The 20,569-nt window shown below is 39.8% G+C and overlaps 1 protein-coding gene across 3 annotated transcripts in view; it reads left to right on the top strand.

Moving 5' to 3' along the window:
* simc1 (SUMO interacting motifs containing 1) overlaps positions 1-20,569 on the top strand; it is a 39,748-nt gene that overhangs the window by 847 nt on the left and 18,332 nt on the right. Inside the window, exons 2-4 of one of the 3 annotated variants that reach the window (XM_056288758.1) lie at positions 11,712-11,793; positions 12,639-12,827; positions 12,952-13,026. The exons of the other annotated variants lie outside the window; for them this stretch is intronic. The gene's annotated coding sequence lies outside the window, so the exon portion shown is untranslated. The remainder of the gene's footprint in view (positions 1-11,711; positions 11,794-12,638; positions 12,828-12,951; positions 13,027-20,569) is intronic. 3 annotated transcript variants of the gene reach the window in all.

Genomic DNA, 20,569 nt, shown 5'->3' with positions numbered 1-20,569 from the left:
TATATATACATACATACATACATACATACATACATACATGTGTGTGTGTGTGTATATATATATATACTAATGCCAGAGAACAAGGAATTAACAGTAGCCCAATGGACTGGTTATGAAGGTGTGGATAAGTCTCCAGATTTTTGGTAGAAAGAGTCTAATCCTTGAAATGTCTCTGAGGTGATGAAAGCAAGGCTGAACCAATGATTTAACATGTTAGTCTAGGCTGAGGTTTTGATTATAAAAAAAAACGACACCAAGAATTCTGCAACGCTGCGTTAAATCGACCAGTGGTGGACAAACTACACAACTCCATTACTTGAGTCAAATTACAGATCCTGGTAAATTATAACTCCACTTCAAGTAAACGTTGCTCAGTCAAAATTTTACTAGAGTTAAAGTACTGGAGTACTTCTAAAAATACTTAAGCATTCAAAAGTACATTTTCTTTTTAATATCAACGCATTGCTTTGTTTTCACAATGCATACAGAGCCTCGTAACTCTGAAATCACCTAATGAATAAATGCACTGACTTACTTGTAGAACCACTCTGCTACACAAAGTCTTAGAAACATCTACAAGAGCTTCAGCATCCTCCACACACACAAAACAGCATGGCAGTTATACAGACAGTGATATGTGTGTGGTATTAATTCACAACCTAGCAATGGCTTCGAACAAGGAATTACAGTACTACTTTTAGTCCTTTCAACACTGGGTGGACTGAACTCATCCTGATCCTCAACACCGTGAGTTGCATCTTCCTCATTTTCCTTACCTATAGCCTTTGAGCAAGGAACAACAGTATTTCTGCTGTACTGTCCATCTGAAAGGTGATGGAAGAGGTCTCTAATGATGACAAGTGAGAATTCTGAGCCTGGTCAAACTATTCAAACTTGAAGAAGTTCTTATTCAGCTTCAGTAGAAGCTGGTTTTCGAAGTTGTGTGAATGAATTCTTCCCCTTCTTGGTCTGAAGATCAGTCCAGCTGCACTAAAAAGTCTTTCACAGGCAGCAGAGGCTGGGAGGGCTGTGTTTAACTTGAGCGACAGGTTGGATATAGCTGGGTAAGATGTCAAAATGTCCTTACCTCCAACCGTACATGCCAGGTATGCAACCAGTTGTTTGGTCATTTCCTGGATGTGTACATGCTTCATATTGCAAAAGAAATCCTCTTCATCGGAAGTGCTTGAGCAGATGTCAGTGGGCCGCAGCAGAGGCTCATCATGGTGTTCCTTGATGTTCAAGCCTAAATCAAACATATTTTTCATCATCATCATCAGTCTATATGTGTATATAACTTTAGTGTTTAAAAAAGTGGAAATGAGAAACTGACCATGGATAATTGTTTTCCTACCTAGTTTGAGGACATCATCAGTGGTCCAGGATGTTTTGAATTTCGGCTCCAACGACTCTCATGACCACTGAATAATGAAGTCGTAAACCAACACCCCCAACGACCGTCGCTGCTAAACAAATGCAAATCAATAGCTCCGATAACGACGGTCGCGGCCAAACATCGGTACACAAAAGATCCACTCCTATCGATGGCTCTGTTAGCGACGGGCGTTGGTAAACATCGGGACACAAAGAGCCATGGACATCTATAGCTCTGACAACGACTCCAAGAGGATAAATTCTGAGTCTCATCACCAGCCAGTCAGACTAGCTTGGTCTAGTCAGAAAGGCACGAAAGCCTCTTGGATGAGAGGCGAAACGTCTTCATGGATATATACCAAGTCCAGTTGCACTTGATTTAAATTCCTTTGGATGACTGCAGGTATCTCTACCCCTTATAAACAATACAGTACAATTCAGTTGCATAACAACCAAAACCAGTGACCAGTTTCATATGCAAATATGGGTGTGACCATTAACCAGAGTTTCAAAGGCCATGTGTACTACTCACAGAGGATTAGGGAATGTTGGAATCAACATTATAAAATGGCAACAGATGCATAACAACCAAAACCAATGACCAGTTTCATGTGCAAATACACACAAAAATAGCTTATATCTACAAACTATGTGACAGTGAATCTTTAGGTGATTTTTGTGATCAGCAGCCCAAAATCCATAAAATACACACAAGGGTTCAGGAAGCAAAATCTTTGTTGTCCAGTTGAGATCTCCTGAATAAAGAAAGAAAGAAAAGAATCTAATTTCTTGGGGGTGGCATCTAATATCCAGCCTAGGGGAGGATCGATGGCACAGCTCACAATATTGATCAACAATCTTTATCTTATCTTTATTTCAGATCCCCATGAATCGCTGCCTCAGCAGTGACTATTCTTCCTGGGGCCTAACAGTACAATAGTTAATTTACAAGTCACAAGCAAAAACATAACATAGATCAATACAACAGCAATAACCAGAAACATCACACAAAGCTAAACTTATCAAAAAGGTTTGAGCGCTATACGAAATTCAATTGGACAAAAAACAAAAAAATTCCCATAAAAGAGAAAAAAGATTAAATAAGATTAAATTAAATTAAAGTAATATATTAAAATGATTAAAATAAAGCAGACATAACTCATAACAGAATACAATAAACAGACGTAAAAAATAAACCTAATCTAAAACAATCTCTGCATTACATATTCTCTCAGCTTCTTCTTCAATCCAACTCTGCTGGTAATTGAAACTAAATGTTGCAGAAGTCCATTCCAGTAGGTAATTGCCCTGTACATTACAGTCTTTTTTAAGGCATCAGTTCTGGGTTTAGGCAGGGTGAAATGACCCCTCCCGGCATAGTGAGTCTCGTAGCTCTATTTTGGGTAAGCTGGATTTTATTTAATTCTTGTTTAGATGCATTTGACCAGATTGCTGGGCATGAGTCAAGATGTGATAAGACTAGGGATTGTATGACTTGCTTAGTAGTTGTGTTAGTTAGAATGTAGGTACTCCTTCTAATGATTGAAATACTTCTGCTCATTTTTGTTCCAATATTATTAATGTGAGTAGCCCAAGAGAGTGTTTCATCTATTGTAACCCCCAGCAACCTGGCCTCCTTAACTTGTTCAATATCAACACCTTGCAAAGAAATACACAGTATGTGTTCTTTTCTTTGAGCATGCTTTGAGCAAATAACGTTTGGATATATTCGTTTTGGATATATTCAGTTTTAGCTTATTTTCAGGGACCCAATTAGAAATCTGCATTAACTCATCTTGAATTAGACTGCTCAAGTCTGTGGCATTCTTTGTGGAAGCATATATTGTAGTGTTGTCTGCGTAAATTGCCGTGTGAGCATTTTTAAAAATATGTGGCATATCGTTTACAAATATTGAATATAGTAGAGGTCCAAGACAACTTCCTTGAGGAACGCCATATTGTAGTATCTTAATTCTTGACAAAGTTCAATTAAACATTATTGATGATTATTGTCTGCTGAATAAGTAGCTTTTCATCCAGTCAATAGCTGAGAGTTTGAAGCCATAAGCTGCTCAAAAGCTGCACTAAAATCCAACAGCACTGTTGGATTGGACTGAGCAAAATATGTAGATCTAGAATTTTAACCTCTGTGTTAGAGACCTGAGAAGATCAGAATCATCATGTTTACTGGCCATGTAGGTTTGCACATACATGGAATTTGACTCCAGTTTCATGGCTCTTTGTGTACTACCATAACAAAACTTCAACACAACAATCTTCAGATATATAGTAAACAAGGATTGACTATATACAGGCAAAATAAGAGGCAATAAAGTGCAATGGTGCAGAGAATATATCAGATGCTGAAATAAATGTTAGCAGGTTACTTAGATATATGCCTGAGTAGATGGACATGACAGAGCGTACCAGTATACGTACAATATATACAAAATGGTTGGATTTATTTGCCAGTGTTAAGCGTTCATTTGAATGGCTGCCCGTGGAGAGAAACTGATGAGCTGTAAGTTTGGATGATTTCCACAAATGCTTCACCTTGCAGCATTTTCACTTTAGCACCTGATTAATTTAATTTATCCAGGGCATCGAGAGGCAGCTAGATTTTTTGGTCTTGAAGGAAGTATTTTTTTCTAAGATGGAAGAACACATGTTATTAAAATTATCCATAAGCTAACTTGCGGTAAGAGGTGAGCTAGAAAACCTAGTTGGGATATTGATGCAGTATTCAATTTAGCAGCAGAGGATGAATTAAAAGTTCTAGGTATAGCTGTGGGGACAGGGATACAGGTAACACAAGGCAACACCATGTTAAACATAAGGCATTGGTGCTCAGAGTTACAGGGATCTACACATTCAACATCAGGAATCTTTATACCATATGATAAAATTAGATCAAGAGTGTGACCTTTTGAGTGAGTAGGTCCAGTCAAAGCATGTGATAAGTTACAAGACTATAAGGTTTAAGAATTCCAAGCCCAGAGGTTCGTCAGGGCAGCAGACATGGATGTTAAAGTCTCCAAGGATCAGAAACTTATCGAATCTAGGCAGAGTTAAGGACAGAAATTTAGTGAATTCACTAATAAAACTGATCATATCTAGGTGGTCTATATGTTGTCAAGTACAGATAGGAAGAATTTCCTTTAATCAGGAAAGGAAGGGCTTCAGACGAACTAAAACAGCCCCCAAGATCAACGCTGGAGCATTTGTAGCTTTCTTTATAGAAAAGGGCAATCCCCCCACCTGTTAGTCTGGGCTGGTTTACAAAACAACCAGGTGGGCTATCTTCGAGTAGGGGAATATGATCATTGGGTGTAAGCCAAGATTCTGTGATCATGAAGAGCTCTAGATCATCACATACATAAACACAACCAAACATAATACTAAACATACGTAAACATAAATACCAACATAAATTCTAGTTCTAATTCATAAAACCTAGTGTGGATATGGAGTCAACTAATTTAGTTGATATATTTAGTCAGGGAATTTTTCATAGTATAGATTTTCAGGCTGACAGCTTGGCCTATAACATTGAGACCGTCTCCCTTCCCTGCTGTATTGCTGCCAAGCTCTGCTCTCTTCAATGGGTGAATAACAATCTAATGATCGTTCCTACCACTGGTGGTGGTGAAATGTGCGTCAAAGCACCTAATACGCTACAGAAGAGAACATCTCATGTTATCAAAAGTGTGACCACACGGGGTGTCTATTCCATTGCCTACCAACACGGGGATGGCCGGTTCAAATCCCCATGTTACCTCCGACTTAGTCCGACGTCCCTACAGACACAATTGGCTGTGTCTGCGGGTGGGAAGCCGGATGTGGGTATGTGTCCTGGTTGCTGCACTAGCGCCTCCTCTGGTAGGTCGGGGCACCTTTTCGGGGGAGAGGGGGAACTGGGGGGATAGGGTGATCCTCCCATGCGCTACATTCCCCTGGCGAAACTCCTCACTGTCAGGTGAAAAGAAGTGGCTGGCGACATCACATGTATCAGAGGAGACGTGGTAGTCTGCCCAGCCCTCCCCAGATCGGTAGAGGTGGTGGATCAGTGACCGGGTTGGCTCAGAAGACTGGGGTAATTGGCCAGGTACAATTGGAGAGAAAAAGGGGGTAAAAAAAATCCCCCCCTCAAAAAAAAAAGTGTGACCACACATCGTTCAAGAGTAGATCTTCAAAATTGTCAACTAATAATACAAGGGGCCTACTTCCAGTTATTTCATCTATTGGAAGCTCTAAAGCAGGGGTCCCCAATAGGCGGCCCGCGGGCCACGTCCAGCCCATGACGGGTTGATTTATGGTCCGCGAGAATTTTTGGAGAAATGCCAGAAGGTAGAATTTTTTTTATTTCCCTACCAAAAAAAAAAAAATTGTTTCTTCCTTCTGGTATTTTTACACATTTTGTGTGGGAACACTATTCCAAACATAATTTCAGCAATCAATCCAACAAGAAATGCTACCTTGTAACTATCAATTCCACCCCGCATTTCCCCTTGTGGGCTAATCCAGCCCCCCTCACTTGCGCGTCACATGACCTTATCAGCATTACTGAAAATACTTCAGTTATGGTGGGCTACAATCGAGAATCGAGACAGACGCATAAGACCAAATAAGTAAGTTCCCAATTGCAATGGCTACAAAGAAACGCAAAGTTGACACCGAAAATAGACTGTTTAATGAAGATTGGACGGATCAATTTTGCTTCATTCTACCTGAACATAACAATGCTAAGCCAACTTGCTTGATCTGTTCGCAAACGGTAGCGGTCAGCAAAGTTGCTAACATCAAACGCCATTTCGAAACAAAACACAGCAGCTTCAATGAAAGATTTCTGCGGAAATCAGATACCAGAAAGCAGAAAATAGCTAGCTTAAACTCTGCGTATGTTCACTCTGTTAAAGTTATTCATAAAACGGCTACTGCTCAAGAAAATGCTACCGCAGCATCTCTCCGTGTATCATGGCGTCTCACAAAGAGCAAAAAACCTTACTCAGACGCAGAGCTTTTGAAGACTTGTGCTGTGGATATGCTGGAGGAAGTGCTCAGTCACGACGAAAAAACAAAAAAATCTTTGACAGAGTTAATCAAACAAGTCCCGCTGTCTGATAATAGCGCAACAAGAAGGACAGAAGTTTTAGCCGAGGATTGCTTCTCATCCCTCCTTGCCGATCTCAAAAAGGCAGATTCCATGTCACTAGCTGTCGACGAGTCCTGTGATGGAACTGACATTGAACAGCTTTCTGATTTTGTGCGTTTTTTTGATGAGAAGTCTTTTCGAGAGGAGTTGCTATGTTTGATCCCAATACATGGGCACACTACAGGTGAAATTATTTTTACAGAACTAACCCAGTTTTTTGAAAAGAATGATTTGGACATGAGCAAAGTTATAGGAATTGTGACAGACGGAGCTCCGGCCATGATTGGTTCTCAAAAGGGTCTGGTAAGCAGGTTTGCTGCCGTTAACCCAGCGCTCCTGTCATTCCACTGTATCATTCACAAGTCCGTTTTGCAAAATTGTGTGGGACGATGAAAGAAACCATGGATACTGTGATGCGGCTCGTAAACTTTATTCGCAAGAACTCCAGTCTGCAACACAGACTTTTCAGGGCTCTACTGGAGGAACGGTCAGCGGCACACAAGGACTTGCTGTTGCACAATGATGTACATTGGCTAAGCAAGGGCCGGGTACTCGAGAGAGTGTGCGAACTGCAAGACGAAATACTCGTCTTTTTAGGCAGCCTGAAAAGCCAGAAGGCACAAACATTTCTTGACGTTTTGAATGACAGCAGTGCTATGGTAAATGTGCATTTTCTGTGCGATGTCACATCCCACCTCAACCAGCTCAATTTGCAAATGCAGGGCAGGAATCACACTGTTGCTGACCTGTACGAGGCCATTGAAGCTTTCCGCCTCAAACTGAACATTTTTGAGAGAGATCTGCATGGGAGAATGCTCCACTTTCCTCGCCTCCAGCAGCACTGCGAGAAGAACCACACAAAGGCTGCGCCACAGATGCATGCATTCATGACGCGACTGATCGAGAATTTCAAGGAACGCTTTGACAATTTCAAACTCTCAAGCGAAATCCTGATGTTTCTCCGCCAACCCTTCCCTGTGAAACCAGACGGACGGTGGACTACCGAGGCTAAAAAGCTGCTTCCATCGCTGCAGGAAGCATCTCTCCAGTTAGAAGTTGTGGAACTTTCAAATTCGGATTTACTGAAAGAACAGCATAAGAATGTCAAACCTGCCGAATTCTGGATCAGTGTGCCCGAAAAATTCAGATTCGCAAGAGCCATTGCATTGTTCTTGCTCACATTGTTTCCATCCACTTACATCTGCGAATCATCATTTTCGATGATGAATATGATCAAAAGCCAAGAAAGAAATCGGCTGACCAACGAACATCTTGACCAGTGCCTTTGCATAGCAACAACGGAGTACGAGCCCAACTTCAGGACCATGGCCGCTTCCAGACGCTGTCATTTCTCCCACTGAGCGGTGAGTCTACAGTAGTGGACAAAAGTTTAATCCGGAGGGCAAATTCTCATGGACTCAATCGGTTATAAGTTTAGGCCAGTGATATTGTGTTTTTTTCAGACAATAACTTTATAAAACGTTTATTAAAAGCTTATGTTTATAACATTTCTTCGTTGTTAGTTTCTTTTCATTAAATATAATAAACATTGGAATCTTACGAATCATCGTTCTATTGAAAACCTACAAATTCGGCACCCGGACTAAACTTTTGGCCACTATTGTATGTGAAATAATTAATTTCTTAGTAAAAGTAAGACTAGTAATATATCGAAAAATAGATGAAAAATCTCTGTTTAAATTATAATACCTGCAACGTATCGACACCATAACAAACTAACGAACAACATGCTGCTGGACGTTGAGTGGCCCATGGTTTTAAAAGTGGCCCTAAAAGTGGCCCGCTATGAAAAGTAATTGGGGACCCCTGCTCTACGTTCAAACGTTCAAAAGTTTGGGTATATTTTTCAAAAGTCAATGACAACAACGCTCGTTGCCACAAGTGCAACAAATTATTTGCCAGTAAGGGTGGCAATACAAGCAATCTGTCGAAACATCGTTTGTCAAAACATGGTATTAATCTGCAGAAATGCGGAGTTTTCGACTGCTTTGCTCGTAGTGTTCCATCCACGTCCCCTGCAGGTAAGCCGTATGAGCCATAGATACGGAGTTAGCTAGGCTAATAACGAATTATTACGAATAGGCCAATAAATAAAATATAATTGCTTAGCTAATTGTTTAGCTACAAATATATAAGCCATAGATACGGAGTTAGCTAGGCTAATAGCCGGGCACACTATAAGTCAGGAGAGATCACGACTCCTGCCGGAGAAGGCAGATATGTTGATTTTTCTGCAGAAGAACTGTTAGGATAATGTTCTAGGTTCTTGTTTGTTTGAACTTCCGTTAGCCTTTTGCTGTAAAAATTTATTTTTAATATTTTTTTTTCTTTATCTTTATCTACTTTTATTTTTTATCTTATTTGTTGTTGTTGAATGTTGATTATAAAGTCTATAATTCAGACGCATTTAAAACATTGCTGCTGCTGTTGCTGCTGAATAAATAATATTTGTTTATATTTATATAAAGTTATATAATAGAATAATAAAGCAGTGTCGATTCTGTTCTTAAGTGTCTTTTTTCTTGCATAATAATCAAAAAGAACCGATAAGAGTATCGATAAAGTACCGAACCGATAAGCAGTACCGATAAAAGTAGTAGTATCGATAAAATCCTAACGATACCCATCCCTAGTAGAGACAGACTCTTGAAAATCTTGCTAGTGAGTTAATTGTGGTCATCTCTAGTCTACTCAATTCAGCTGCACCTCTCACTACCAGAGCTAGGCAACTAAAGAGGCCTACACCCTGATTTAACTATGACACGTGCTCTTAAGCGAGCCTGCAGGACACTGGAATGTAAGTGAAGTTTTTTACCTATCTTGGCATGAGTATTTGTTGAAATACAACTGTGCTTTATCTGCTGCGAAAGCAGTGTATCTCTCTCTCGCTTAATCAGTATTAATAAACAAAACCCTAGATTTCTCTTTGACATTGTAGCTAATTTTACTAAAAAGCAGCAGTCTATTAGCTGCTCACTATTAATGGCCCATGAGTTTCTAGACTTTTTCTGCAATAAGGTTGATGAGATTGTAAACAAAATTAGTTCAACTCCTGCAGAGTCCGTCTTACCAAATTCATATCTATACAATGAGTCACTGATAGTCCCTGTTATTACAGCTTTTGAGACTATCTCTCTTGATTCTTTGACTAAACTCGTGTCGGTTTCTAAATCAACTACTTGCCCCCTTACCAGCAAAACTTTTTGAAGACCTCCTGCCTTTTCTGGGACCTACAATGCTAGAAATTGTTAATCTATCACCTACTACTGGCACTGTTCCCTGCAGTTCTAAAAAAAGCTGTGGTCAAACTTCTACTTAGGAAACTGCACCCCGGTCCAGGCTCTCTTAATAACTAGAATCAAGAATAATTTATTGTCATTTCTATCATGTACTTGACACAAAAGAAACGAAATTTCGTTTCACCTAGCCCACAGCAGTGCAACACAAAAGATAAAAACATATCCAAATTTCCAAAAACACCACCAAAAACAGAAAACAAAGCAAAAAAAATAAAAACAAACAAACAAAAAACAAAACAAACAGTTAACAGCACAGTCCATTCAGTGCAACACAGTCCAAAGATTCCACTGTCCGGATAAGGAACGCCAGCCAGGATGACTGTTGGAACTGCCTGTCTGTATGGGCTAGCAGTTAGCTTAGCCTGCTACGCTTCCGCACCCTGTCAGACCACCTTAGGTGCTTCCTTCTCGGGTGCTGCTCCAAGCAAGGCCGTGGTTCTTGAGCCCCCAGGACACAGCAGACCACGCTCCCTCAGCCGATCGCCAGCTCTCCCAGTCTCTATCGACAAGTCTCTAATCTTCCATTCTTTTCTAAAGTACTAAAGAGAAATATGTATCAACAACTTTCGACCCATATAGAGGAAAACAATTCAAAGAAGGTTGAATCAGTTCATCTCCATGGCCATGGCCGGATTAACCCACCAGGGGGCCCCGGGGCACACACTTCCACCCCCCACCTCCCTCCCTGTCAGATAGGCTACACAAACAATACTAAACATTGTTAAATGTAAAACTAATGCAAATACCCAAAATGGTAGTCGACGCTATACCAATCTGCAAGGGATTCGGATGGTGACGACAAAGTACAACACAACTTTGAATTACCAAACAAACAGAGATGAGAATAGCAGCTCACAGCATCGCAAACATATTGAGAAGCCTTCTTTCCATTTACAATGGCTTACCAACAGGAAATAAATGTTTGTTTCAGAGCAAATAATTTAGTGAAATATGGTCATATTTTAGTAAAACTATCTGTTTAATTATTTTTCAGTATGGGCATTCTAGCTGGCACATTTGTTTAACTATACACAATGAAACAATGGATTTGATCATAAGCATTGAGTTTGCAAGATGTCAGACTTTGTTGCACTCTCAAAGCTACAATGTAAACATGAGGCACATGTTGCACTCTTAATCAATAGAGACTTTGTAGCTTGGGGCCCCCACATCAATAGAGACTAGCTTGGGCCCTGCATCGCGACGCACGGTTGGAACAAACATCCTTTGTAGGGTATGATTGGGGATCCCTACTATATGTGAACACAATACCCCTGACCTTTTGCCCCCCCCCCTCGTGGTCCGGGGCCCCGGGGCACTCGCCTGGCATGCACGGTCCGTAATCCAGCCTTGTCCATGGCAATCCCAGGAAAGGAGGGATTAAAGGACATGAAAGAAAGCAGTTAGAAGATGGGGTTGGGTTTGTTTGGAGGAGATTTATCTGTCAGGTAGAAAAACACAAACCATTTTATTTGGATTATAATCCGATTATATTTATAACAGCCTGTTTGAAAAGACATCACCTCCCCAGCAAATCCATTTTTCCCCTGAACAGAAGAAATTTAAAGAACAAAAAAATTCTGGTTTTAATTTATATTTCTAAAACATTAAGCAAAGATCCAAAACTATAATTGATTTGGCTCAATTCAAACACTTCCTGTGTTTATGTAACCCCCGTGATTTGCACGACGTTGAGTTTGTAACTAGATGGCCTTAACGCCAACATAGTTCCCGATTACTCGCTGCAGAATGCTCCTTTTTTCTTTGATGTAGGCATACGACCAGACCAGATCTGTGGTGAAATCTTTATTAAGCTTAACTTTATTTAAAGTTCATGAACAAGTACTATCTATTGGATTTTACAGTAAGAAGACTCCTACTCTTGAGAACCAAAGTTTGACCGGCGAGCGTCATCTCTTTCTTTGTATTTTACCGAGCAAAGCTCCGGTGAGTTGAACACTGAGTCATGTTGATAATAGCGTAGCTTAGTTTAGCTTAATATGCTAGCTAATTTCCCTCCGTGATATATTAATTCTGTGGCTATGTGCAACATTATGCATCTTTGTTAAGTATGTTACCAACCAATCAGAGACAGACTAAATGTGTGTGTTGGATTTAATGTTTGATTTGATTTATTCTTGAAAATACAGTAACTAATGTAATGTTCTTATGTTTTACATTGATAAAGACAGAGTTTGGAACTTCTTGCTAGCTCGGCTAGCTGTTTTATTCCTGTCCCTTGGTTCTGGTTTGCACACATTATCAACTTCTTACTTCCTGTCTATCCATATCATCTATGTTATACTGACAACAGGTCACCCATATGTATTGTTAACATAAACGTCATTACATCCCCTTTCCAAACAGGTCAATATAACATATTGCATAACCATAACTTGTATATATAACATATTACATAACCATAACTCAAAGCACTTCAAGTGTAAACATTCTTAACATTCAAATTGTCTCAATGTAGCGCAAAGAAACATTAAACATAACATGCACATTAAAGTCTCAGATATCCTGTTAAGAGAAAACTTGGAACAACACAAATGCCATTGTTTCAACGTTACAAATGTATTTTTTTTTAAATCAACAGAAATTTCAACACTCTTTTTTCTCTCTTTCTGTTCCTTCTAACCACAGCTCAACGGTTTATTGTTCTATGAGTCTGTCAGGTGGTTTCCTATGTCTGGTGGACTTGCTAAGAGCTGGTGTCTCAGTTATTGGGGAAGGTGAAGGAGGCTCTGCTTGATGGAAGTCTGGTGTCACACCAACTCTCTTTTCAGACTCAGTCTCCTGTGCATGTTCCTTGATGTCCTCCTGAGTCTTCAACAGACTCCTCCTGTTTCTCTGCAGCCCTTGTCCGTTCTCCGTCTTCACAGTGAATGACCTGGGACCCACTTCGCTGAGGACAGTTGCCTTTCTTGTCCAGGAATCAGGATCCTCGATTCTTACAACATCCCCTTTCTGAAGAGGTTCCAGTCTCCTTGCTGCTTTGTCATAGTTCATTTTCTGTTTGAACTTGAGTTTCATCCTCTTATTAGCCAGTTCTCTGTTGTCATTGTTCTCTTTTGAAACATGTGGATGTGTGGTGTGCAGCCTGCAACCCATCAGGAGTTCACCAGGGGATGCTCCATACTCCAGAGATACCGCCCTGTAGCTTAGCAAAGCCAGGTAAGGGTCTTTTTCAAGTCTTTTTACAATTTGGACCCCTTTTTCAGCCTGTCCATTTGACTGTGGATACAGTGGGCTAGAGATAAGGTGCTGAAATTCATACAGCCTAGCAAACTCCCTGAATTCCCCACTATTGTACTGGGGACCATTGTCACTGACCACCCATTGTGGGATTCCATGTCTAGCGAAAAAACCTTTCATATGTGTTATGACAGACTGTGCTGATGTACTGGGGAGTTGTGCTACCTTGGGGTAGTTTGAATAATAGTCTATTACTAGCAGGGTAGGGAAGGTTTCTTTGGAAATATAATAGGGTACAGATTACTAGTTACCCTATTTAAAATGTAATAAGTAATGTAACTATTTCTGTTACTTAATCAAAGTAATGTAACTTCTTAGACTTGATTACTTTTGTTTACTTTTCTAATTTTCCAAACGTTTTCAACTGTTAACCGTTTTCAAATGTTTAAACCAGGCAGTGTTAACCTTACAGTAGTACTCAACACTGATTAATGTCAAACTTCTTTTGAAGCCCTTCATCATCACTTAAATTAAGATTATAATAATTTAATTTTAAAGCACAGCCACCACAAAGTCAGACTTCAGTATCTCTTTTTACTTCCAGATTATTCTGAGGTTGTATACAGATTTAAAATCATAACAGAAATGCTTGAATAGCTATGATACTGTTTTTAAAATCATAACACCAGTCTTTGCATAGCTATGACACATTTTTTAAATCATGAAACATTGGCATCTAACATTTTACAGCAGTCAAAGCCTTGAAAAGAATCAGTTAATCTCAAAAAATAAAACATATTCACAGCCCTAAATATGAAATAAAAAAAATATTGAATAAGCGCGTGCCCTATTCTTGTTGGATTGTGTTCTCTGGGTTTGTGTAAGTGTGTGTGTGTATGTGCATGTGTGCGCTGTCTCTGTCTGCCAATAATCAAACTTGAAATGGGACAATATACATTTATAAATAAAATGTTCTTTAAGTTTCCAGCAATGGAACGCGTTTTTCTCCGTAGACATGGCCACTCTCAGACAGGTTGTTTAGCTTCGAACGGCAATGTGGATTGATTTAATTGGCAGATTTGGGGCGCTGCAAATTCAAACAAGAGAACCAATCAAAAGCATCAGAATTGCATCAAATGGCTTTACTAAATGGCCTTGACTGGAAATGGCAAAAGAAGGCATTTTGCACATCAAAAAATTAACAAAATTAATATTATTCAACATAGAGCCTAAGCTTTTTACAGAAAATTATAACCAGATGTAACCCCCTTTGTAATCATGAACGTTTTCATAAGTAACTATAATTTAATTACAAATTTTTCTCAGTAACTATAACAGATTACAGTTACATTTATTTTGTAATTAAATTATGTAATGCCGTTACATGTAACTAGTTTGTTACATAACTAGTTAGTTACATGTAACTAGTTACTCCCCAACACTGATTACTAGAGATGCACCGATCGATTGGCCACTGATCAGAATTGGCCGGTTTTCAGCTGATCGGCCATGACCGGTGACCGGCCCCAATCAGTCTTATAAATCCGATTTTTTTGCCAATCACGAAAATTTACATATGTGCTGCACATAACCTTACCATGGTTCACGATGCACACAGAGAGACATCACAGCCACACACACACAACATGCACGTCGCGCACACAGGAGCACAGAGTAACATCACAGACACACACTCATGCACACAACATGCATGTCGCGCACGCAGCGGTACAGAGAATATTGTCACAGCTACATACACACACACACACACAGACAACATGTCATCGGTGTAGAAGTTCTTCAGCGTGAATGAAAACGACTCGAAGCTCGCAATTTGTAATACCTGTAAGTCCAAAATAAGCAGTGGAGGAACAACATTGAAAACATTTGGAACAACTAATTTAATCAGACACTTAAAAAACCATCACTCCGGTGAACATGCCCAATTGAAGTTGCTAGCAAAGGCAAAACGGCTAAAAAAAAAAAAAATAGCGAGAGCGCAGAGCCAGCTACAAGTCAGCAGCCTCTGCTATTTTTCATTGGTATCAGAAATGAAAAGACCAAAGCCATTATGAGGAAAATCGTGGAATTCATTTTCCGTAGTCGAGGACAGGTTTCAGAAATTTGATAAATTATCTGAGCCCAAAATACACAATACCAAGTAGGTGATACTTCTCGGACGTCGCATTACCAGAGTTGTTTAATGTTGTTTCACACCATACACGCAGCCTGCTAGCCGATTGCAAAGGAGCAGTCAGTTTTACAACGGACATTTGGACATCTAACATAAGCTTGATGTCAATGTTGATCCTGACTGCTCAGCAACACCAAGTCATTCTACGCTGTGAAGAAATGCCCAGGTCCCACACTGCTGCCAATCTAACAGCCACATTTGACACAATGTTACAACAGTGGGACATAGACAAAACCAGGGTTCATGTGATGTTGCGAGACAACGCTAGAAATATAAATCAAAGCACTTGATTATACTACGGTTGGCTGTGAATGAGGGTCTGATGTCCTAATGCATCATTGATGCCGTGGCAACTGGAAGGAAGATTGTCAAACATTTTAAACACTCTCCACCCACCTATTCACGACATCCAGGGACAGTTGGATCAGCCTAAGAAATGATTGCAGCAAGATGTTCCTACCAGATGAAATAGTACATACTATAGTATACTGCAATTGCTGATGGGGCAGAGACGCGCTCTGGGGGCATACGCTGCATTGAGCTGCTAGCCACACTGCACAAGCATCAGTGGGGGCTAATTGATAATTATCAATTAGCCCCCACTGATGCAGACGCAGATGTCATTCCAGCCATCACTGTGCTGAAACAACTTTTGGAAAGAAGGGCAGACACCGACCGGGGAGTGGGAACTGCGAAAACCACATTGTTGGAGGCGGTTCAGAGAAGATTCTGCAACATCGAAAAGGAGCCGCTGTACACTTTGGCCACTGTTCTTGATCCCAGGCAAGTTATTAGCCTACTGCTACTGTAGTAATATAACTAATTATTATTATTGTTATTAATGTATTACTATACTTATAAAATTGTTGTTAATGAACATAGCTATATAGCTACAGGCTAATAGTTTGGCTATATCTGAAACACAATCATTTGAACTATCCTACTTGTCTTTGTCTGTTCATAAAAAAGGTACAAGAATCACTACTTCTCAACAGAAGTTAAGGATCAAGTGAAACGGCTGCTTCTGACTACGCTGGAGGGGGAGACTGGACATGCACCTAAGGAACCTGTTGCAGAAACATCCACTGCACCTGGACCTGTCACAGAACCACCTGTAGCCAAAAAGCTATGTGGTCTCCTGCTTTCAGTACATGACGAAATACTGAAGGAAAATTCTGAGGTGGGGCAACTGCTGGCCAGCCCTTCGTCTGTGCAGCTACAGAGTTACCTGTATTGAGTTGCCCATCAGCAGATGTGAAAATGCATTTACCTTCTAGAGGATCGTTTCCCTGCACTTGTTTCACTTGCCCGAGCCTACCTCTCTGCCCCGTGTACAAGTGTTGACAATGAGCGCTTGTTTAGCTTGGCTGGACATGTGGTAGATGAGAGAAGAAACCATCTGTCTGGTAACAAGGCAGAGATGCTTCCGTTTGTGAAGAAAAAATTGCCCTTGATGTTCAAATGATTGCAGTAGGCCTATATACATATGTTGAGAAAAACCTAAAGGTGCCTTGTTATATTATTTTGTTTCTATTTTCTGTTACACCTGTTTTCCTTTGGAAAAGTACAAATACTGTACTTCATTTTTGGTTGGAGGTTTGTAAAAACTGTAACCTGGCTCACTTTTTTATTTTGAGATGTGTAAAAAAGAGAGTCTAATTACATGGCGTTAACTCCAATGTAGTTCCCCGTTCTTACCAGTAGAGCGTGCATACTCGCTGACGATTACGCTTTTTTTTCTCCTTTGATTTATGCAGACGACCAGAACAGAGATATCTCCAAGGTGAAATCTCTTATTAAGCTTATAACTTTCATGAACAAGTACTATGTTTTGGATTTTACACTAAGAGGTGTAAAATCACTCTTGAGAAACAAAGTTTGATTTGTCTTGTCAACACCCCAATGACCCCTTGTTAAATCTTGGGTTGAAAGGTGCCCCTTTAGTAGATGATATACAAATACGTGTATATGTGTATGTGTGTGTGTGTATATATATATATATGTGGAAAAAAAAACATTAATACATAGCTGAACAAGCTTGTTTCATGCGTCGCGCACTCTTCAGCTGCCAGTTCGTGACGCACAAAACAAGCTTGTACTGCTAAGTTTTTTTCCCCTACATCTATCTTAATATTCTGCTCCTCGTTTGTTGAGCACTTTTATCAATACCATTGACGGTATTTCTGGTTTGCAAATGATAAAATATTTTTCAGTTAGACATACATTGCACATTTTACTACTGGTTGAACATGCTTTGTTCTTTGAGAGGATTTTCCAGGTGGTTGAATTATTGATGTTTCTGTCCGCCAATGACCAAATATAACAGCTTAAAGATGTTACATTATTTAAATGGTTATTTCTAAAGCTACACATGTGCATTAAAACTCTTTTTGAATGATCCCTATATATGCAATGCATTAAAACTTTTTTTTCCTGTGTCTATGTTGATATAGAGAGAGAGAGAGAGAGAGAGAGAGAGAGAGAGAGAGAGAGAGAGAGAGAGAGAGAGAGAGAGAGAGAGAGAGAGAGAGAGAGAGAGAGAGAGAGAGAGAGAGAGAGAGAGAGAGCAGAACACTGCACACAGACATAGTGATGTGTTTTAACCCTAAGACGGTGTTTCTATGTAGCCTAGCGTGGAGCACATACATACGTTTTTACCCCTGGTGGAAGAGTATAGCAGGCTGTTTTCGATGGTTATTTTCTATCCTATGTGCAGTCAAAGTGAAATAAAGTTAGCAGTTTTTTTGTCTTTATCCATCTGAATTTGTGGTGTAGTTGAGCTCAGTGAGGTGTGAATTGCACAGACACAGCCTGTGTGGCTCAATGGACAGACAGTGGTACTAACGTTGCCCGGTGTAGAAATGCTGACAGCACTGGGTCCTGATGTTTTGTGCTGTGATATAAAAAATGACAAAGTTGTGTCAAAGAAACAACTTTTCCAAACTATCAGTAACATGGCTGCCAACATGGTGATCAGAGGGACTTGCATACCATCAAGTTCTCTATCAGTGCTCCCACTTGGAAACTATTTTTCTTATTGTAGAGTTTGCGTTTGTATATTTGTGTTTTTGTGGCAGTTTGTAAATGAGAGACCTTGATGTTTGCCATCACCTCCAGCAGCTGTTCCATTAAGCAGGGAAAGCTTGGGGGGGTGGGGGGGGAGTTCACAAAAGTCATTAAATAACATGGGAATTATCCAGTCTGGGGTTAGCTTAATGTTTAACTGGCTGCATACAGCACAACCACTATGAAGCAAATTGTAATTTTTAAACCTTTTCAGTGGGCTTTCAAGGCCTGTCACTCAACTGAAACTGCTCTGACCAGAGGTGAACAATCTTCTACTTGGTATGGACTATGATTCCATCTCTGCTTCTTCTATTGGACCTCAGTGTAGCCTTTGACACCATTGATCACTGTATACTGTTAGAATAAATTGTAATGTTGGTGTCTCTGGCTTAGCTCTCTTGATTTAAGCTCTACTTTCTGGAAAAAACTCTCTGCTATGATATTATATCATAATTCTCTGACGCTAAAGATGGCATACCTCAGGGCTCAGTTATTGGCCCTCTACTTTTCTCTCTTTATATTTCACCTCTTGGCCAAATTGTACGCAGTCATGACTAAATCCCCATTGCTATGCTGATGATAATCAGCTGTATGTACCTATAAGGGATGATGGTGATCGTTACTTCAATGGCTAATGTAGAGCCCTGCTTGGCTCCTGTGAAAACTTGGATGTCACTAAATTTCCTACTTTTCAATTCGGATAAAACTGAGATTCTGGTCGTTCGCCCTGCTAGACACAGACACGAATTTGATCAAGTAACAATAACTATGGACAACTCTGTGATTTCACAAAGTGTGGCAGCCAAAAATCTTGGTGTTATGTTTGATTCTGGCCTTTCCTTTGATAAAGCATATCAAAGAAATCACAAAGACTGCATTTTTCCCCTTACATAACATAGCTAAAATTTGGTCTTTCCTGTCCATGGCTGACACAGAGACTCTTATTACATGCTTTCATTTCATTCAGACTTGATTACTGTGATGTTTTCAGGTCTGCCACATGCTAGTACTAGAATCCTAACTAAAACTAGAAAATTTGACCATATTACACTAATTCTTTCCTCCCTTCATTGGCTTTCTATCCATGTTAGATCAGACTTCAAGGTGCTTCTGCTGACTTATAAAATCCTGAATGGGCTCGCCCCATCATACTTGTCTGATTTCCTTAAACTGTACATTCCATCTTGAGCTCTCTGCTCTCAAAATACAGGGTTCCTGTGTGTACCCAAAGTTAAAAAGAAGTCAGCTGGTGGCAGGACCTTTTTCCTATCAGGCCCTGTTGTAGAATAACCTGCCTGCTGCCATCAGACCGTCTGAGACCTTTAAATCCAAACTTAAAACTCATCTTTTTGTCTTAAACTACAATTAGTTGCCTTTAAATTGAGTACTTCTTGACCTGTACTGAATGACGAGTTGGGTTTCTGTCTCAATGAATTTACCAAGCACTGTTCTGCCAATGAGATTATGTAGTATACATTATTGACTATTGCAAACTGTTCTCTACTCTCACATGTCTTTTCACTCTCTCTGAATGAAGTCTTCCCCTGTCTTTTTTCCTGTGTATGTGAACTGTGTGATGCAAGTCTCCCCCATATGCATGTGGAACCTGCACGACAGGGGAATGGGCCTATGCTTGCGCAGGGACAGTTTACAGTCTAATGTCTAAGTTCAGTGGAGATTGGTGTAGGTTTTTTTCTAGACCGGATTCTAGTACTCACCCCAAAGACAACACACACACTCGTGGGTATAGTTTACAATAAAAAAACCAATTTATTTCAACAGTTCAAAGTAAAGTTATTTCAATATCAATACTAAATTAGATGTGTTATATATATATATATATATTACTCTATTATACTTTTTAAAAGTTCTTCCTAATATTCTATTTATTGTCTATATCTATCTATATTCTATTTTATACCCTTCTAATATATTACTTATGCAGCCATATTCTACACTAACAAATTAAAGAAAATAATCCAAAATAAAGTATGAGTGCACTCAAAGAAAATAATAAAGAAAAGAAAAGGGGGAATGATTCAGTCTTCCAATCTGTGCAAGGTGCAATGTCCAGATCCTACCACAATCACAGGGGCAAGTTCATGTAGAGGCGATGATGATGAATCCAAATCCAGGGCGATGATGGGGGCAATCCAAAGGGGGTATCCAAGGGCTCCAAAAGGGTGTAGCAAGGGGGGTTGTTCGGGGTACTAAAAAAAACAGTCTGCACAAAATTGTACAGATTCCTTATTAATTGCAATC

Source organism: Lampris incognitus, chromosome 1 (genome assembly GCF_029633865.1).
Source record: "Lampris incognitus isolate fLamInc1 chromosome 1, fLamInc1.hap2, whole genome shotgun sequence".
Lineage (NCBI taxonomy): Eukaryota > Metazoa > Chordata > Actinopteri > Lampriformes > Lampridae > Lampris > Lampris incognitus.
This window is presented reverse-complemented; position numbering and strand designations above follow the sequence as displayed.